Raw genomic sequence first — 5,624 nt, 5'->3', positions numbered from 1 at the left:
TAGCAACAGTCATTCTACTAGGAACACCAAATTTTGGTTGCAACTCATGAACAAGTTCCCTAAATCCTTCACCCTCTACAACACTAAAGGGTTGTTCATCCTTAAGCACAAACCTAGCCACGGCTTTGCGACATCTCTCTTTATTAAATGACACCTCATTTTCATTGATAGTAGGAAAGTTAAGCAATTTTTGTTTTTTATCGCTAAAGCTATCCAAATATTTCTTACATTGGTTCCTTAGGTGATTCCACAAAGAACTTGTGCCAATTTTCTTACTATGGTAAGCATAGTCTTTTCCACAATAATTACAAAAACATCTAGAGTCCTTTTTTGAAAAGTGATCCCAAACGTTTGAAGTTCTACCACCCCTTTTCTTATATGAGTTTGGTTCATCATTGTCTTCGATTTTTGGAGATTTAGGAGTATCTTACATTGCTCCTATACATCGTCAATTAAGATAACATTTTCAGAAAGATAAACCAACAAAATAGACAACAAAATAAATCAATAAACCAACAAAATAGGCAACAAAATTAACCAATAAACCAACAGAAATACACACACAATTAAACTACGATGATCCTGTAATTGTAAACAACTAAGTACTGACAGTTAAATTAATAGCTAAGCGCCTAAGCATCCAACAATGAACATTTTCTTCTACAATGAACAATTAAATACTTAAATTAATACTGCAATTGCATTTAAAGGCAAGAGAAGTTCCACGTAGCATGAAAAATTCTTCTACACTTGCTTCACAACAATAAATAACAAAAATACGTGAAAAAGAAGGTTGCTTACTTGCTTACAGGACGATTTCTGGTTGATTTTCTGGGTTGATTTCTGTTTAGTGGTTACTTGCTGTGAGTACGGTAAATTTCTGGGTCGAGGGTTGACCCAGGGAAGAACGAGTGACGATGGCGACGGAGGGAGACGGCGACGAAGGCGGTCGACGGCGACGGAGAAGAAATAGGGAATAGCGACGATGGCGAATCGGCAATTAGTGTTTGATTTTGATTGTTTCTAAGAAGCCATCAAGCCAAGCAGTCAGCAGAAGGTGGAACCGCAAGCAAGGGACGTAGGAGAAGGAGACGGTAGGGTTGTGTTTGATTTAATTTCTAAATCCAATTGCTATTTTTGTTAGGCTATTGGCCTGTTGGTACTTGGGCTAACACATAAGATTTAAGTTAAAGAAGGCTTAAGGATTATTGGGCTAAAAGTTTAAAGACCAAATTTTCAAACAAACATGAAACACCTTCTTAATTTTTGTAAATATCACACACACACACACACACACATATATATATATATATACATAATTTTATAAAAAAAATATACATTAGCGGCGGGTTGGCGGTTTGGGTTGGGTTAAGTTATGCCAACCTAATTTCAACCCTTCTAATTAGCGGTTTGACGGTTTAGCGATTTGGTGGTTTGGGTTGGGTTAAGTTATGTCAACCCAATTTCAACCCTTCTAATTAGCGGTTTGGCGGTTTAGCGGTTTGGCGGGTTGGGTTTAATCGGATTGTTAGCGGTTCGGGTTGGGCGGGTTTTGCGGGTTGACGGTTTTTTGTTCACCCTTATTTGAGGGAGAGTTGGTTGATCATGACAGAATTGCAGTATCTGTTGAAAGGGAGCAACCGAGTTCTCAGCCTATAGTATCTGTTAAGGGGAGCATCAACAGATCATTTCTTATCAGGTTGCTATTACTTCTTCTTCTTAGGTTGTTATTATTGCTTCTTCTAGGGACATGGTTCCAACTCATCGAGAAGGAAATGCACCCATGACATCTGATGAAGAAGCTACTTAAGCTAAAGCAACCAAGCTTGTAAAGAATCAGACTGAAGCCTCATCAAATGACAAACTTGTGCTTAAAGCTTTAGCTCCTCTTAAAACTAATCTTCATCTACTAGGCATTTCAGTTGAGCATGCGGCCAATTGAATTGCTCTTCAAAAGCAATTTGATGAAGCCAACAGGTTTCACTCTTTGGTCTAACGATCAGAAACTGAAGAAACCAAAGAGAAACGAATAAGATGGTTCAATGACTCAATTCTCCATCAGTATATTGCTATCCGTATTATCAATGCTAGAATTAAAGGTCCTCAAAAATTAATTTACGATTTAAATCAGATTTATTTGATAATTGGTCGAGCAAACAAAGTAGTGAGAGCCGAAAACTGTCTTGGATAAATGCTTATGGCATATCTGAGTAGATGGAAACAATCAACTTTCTCAAGAAGAGCATAAGCATGTATCGAGAGTTTGTCTTGGATCATTTGTATCGTCTCTTGAAAAAGATAAAAATGATCAAGAAACACTACAAGTTGTCTTCCCCTCCACAACTCTCTTCTCTTAAGTTACTATGAATAAAGTCGACTCATCTAAATCTGCTTCTACTTCTCAATCTGTCAAAAAGCAAGATTCTCTAATTCAGAAGATGTCATAGGAAGGTAAGGTCCTTGATATCTCACCTCTTGATCTTACTCTTCCTACTAATGACTGTCATCTAGTAGTATCCTTCGATTTTTCCAGGCTTCTGAGATACTAATAGTTGAATCTTAGCTATTTTGTGTGATACTTAGTATCATTAAAATTGGTGAAGCCGGAAGAGTCTTCTATACCTTGATTTCAGATGAACTGAAGAAAAGAGATGCTTTTGCAGCCACAGATATAAATGTTATGGAAGTAGATGATGACTGCTAGCTGATCTATCTATGTGACTTCTTCTTCTTGAACTATTTTCTTCATTGTAAGTATCTAATTCATTGTACAGTATAGATGCAATTTATATTTCAGTATTTACTTCAAAAAAAAATTCATTCTTTATTTTTTGCTCTCTGATACATTATTTGTTTCGTATATACGTTTACAGTTTAAAAAAACACAAAAAAAAAAAAACCCAAAAAAAATATGTACACGGGTCTGCGAATTTATAAGTTCTTATTCTTAAAAAATTTAAGAATTTGTGAGTCTTGTATTTATTTTCTTTCTAAGTGTTTTTGTCATCATCAAATAGGGGGAGATTGTTGGGCCACCTATTGATTTGGTGATGACCCACTGATCTGTTCCTCTACCTTAGCAACACTTAGTAGTTATTGGTTCTTTGTAAGTTGGTGTCTTGGTACATACTTAAAGCCAATGGCAAAACCGAAGACGAGCCGATGTGAAAGCAGAAGGTCACCGATGCGGTACTGTGGATCAACTGTCTAAATTACACACCAAGACTCCAGAGTAGTTGATTTGAAGATTGAAGATATTTTGAAGCTACAAGTCGATTGAAGGAAGATCTTCATGCACCGAAGATTCGTAAGTAGCTGTTTAAAGCTACCAATCCATCCAAAGAAAATCTTTCTACAGACTGATCATATCTCTGCAAAAGTTTGTCTCTTGACGAACAATGTTGTATGCATGCGGTGTACAATGAAAATGAGATATCAACAATGGTCAAATCAACCCCTGCCTTCTTATCCTCAGGTGACAAGTGTCCCCATGCATTTAATGCTGAAGATAATATAAAAGGCATTATGCATCTCCTATGCAAATATACTTCTTGAAATAATTATTAAGTGCATTCTCAAGGAAATCGACGCTCTTCTTCTATTATCCTATTCTCTTGTGTGTGAAAAAATTCATAGTGTTCTTCGTTTCCTTGCAAGTACTCTCTATGTTGTTCTTGTAAGTTCTTCTTTTTGTAAGATTGTTTAGGTTAGGTTATTATTTCCTTATTCCGCAACAATCTATATTGTATATCATGTGTGTTAATTCTTGATATACATCAATAAGAATTAAAAAGTTGAAAAAGTATGTGTAATTGTATTCAACCCCCACCCCACCCCACCCCACCCCACCCCACAATTACTTATTGTTTATTGACATCCCATTCGGGACCAACATATACACATGGAGTATAGGAAACTCTACATTGATCCCAATACGTATGCAATAATCATCAAATCTTTATGATGTAAATTCTCCAACATTTCAAGTCGTGTAGACTTGATGAAATAATCTGGGTGTGAGCCCATTAAACGTATAGCTAGCGCCAGGAGTGCAACATTTCGTGTGGACAATAATACGACATGCATTCATCATGTCAAAGATAGAACCATAAAGTACTTTAATAGTTTGCATTCTAGGTGTTTATGTTCATAAATATCACCTTGTATTTGTCGTAAAAATCAAATATTTTGTATTATGTCTTTAGCTTTAGGATGGTCTCATTAAGGATCATGGTTTAAAAAAAGTACTAGGTATTCTAGAGGCATATTATGATCGTGGTGTTGCTTCTTGTGCTATACAAGTCAACAATTGTAATTTGGTTAATTGCCCCGTATAAATATAATTAAGGAAGTGATTATTGTAATTGATTTATTCAAAAAAATATAAAAGTACAAGAATATCCTTGTTGATTTTAAAAATTATGGAATACAACTAATAAGAATAGAAAGATTTGATTGGCTAGTGGAGGTTCATAAAATTAACACTAATTTTTTATTAATAAATGATTAACATCTACGAAATAAAAAAACTAAGAGAACGAATATAAATCATACAATTCATTAAATAATACCTTAAATAAATAAAGAAAAACATAAAAATTATTTATATATATAAAAATTATTTAAAACATTTATTTAAAATTACACCTTTACCATACCTGTGATTTTCATGTGATATAATTTTTTATTTAAATTTATTTTCTATTTAATGCATTTAAAATAAAACATATTTAATTTTCATTTAAAGAATTTATTTGTTTTAATTAAGGCAATATTTTAAAAATTACAATTTCGTCAAAATCATATGCGATTCACAATTTTTATTATTTTTTCAATTTTTTTCTAATCACATGGCATTAAAGCGTGAAAAACAGCAATTCAAATTAAACATTTTAAAAAATAATGAAAACAGAATCACATGTGATATGTAGTAGAACACAACCCCAAAGACAAAAAATCATCTACTCCTTCTGCTTAGGTAGGAGTCGAGTTGACGGCAAAGAAAAATTGGGCATTTAGGCGACTCACTTAACTCGTTAGGCGTTCTGAACAATTGGTACACCTCAGATTGAACTCGTATTTGAGCCTGTCATCCATAGGAAGAGCTATAATATCACATGTACTTCAAAATGTAATTCATAGTTTGCAAATATCAGATGTAACGTTATAAATAACTTATATTTATTTTCTACTTAAATTTACCATGATCAATATTACATATGATATTTTGATGAAAATAAGTGATTCACTTTTGAAAAAAAATCGATTTAACTATGAATATCACATGTGATTTTTGACGAAAATTGTAATATAATCTTACATAAATTATTTCAATAAAAAAATATTTTGATTAAGAAACTAAATCGCACTTCTTTTAAATTAATAAAAAATAAAAATTAATAATGTTTAAATCACGAAAATTATAATAAAATAATAAAAAATACCTTAATTAAATACATTACATAACTTTCATAGAAATAAATGATTTTCAATATTTAATCCATATGCAACTCTTTTAGGTGATTTTAAAAAAAAGTTTTATTTAATATATGATTCAAATAGATGATTGACCCAAAATTATTTTCTTATTTAGTTATATTCTCGTATAAACCATCTAGCCCCCC

This window comes from Cynara cardunculus, unplaced genomic scaffold (assembly GCF_001531365.2).
Source record: "Cynara cardunculus var. scolymus isolate 2C unplaced genomic scaffold, CcrdV1 Un_Scaffold_407, whole genome shotgun sequence".
Classification (NCBI taxonomy): Eukaryota; Viridiplantae; Streptophyta; class Magnoliopsida; order Asterales; family Asteraceae; genus Cynara; species Cynara cardunculus.
The sequence above is the reverse complement of the archived record's forward strand: the minus strand, read 5'-3'. Positions refer to the sequence as shown.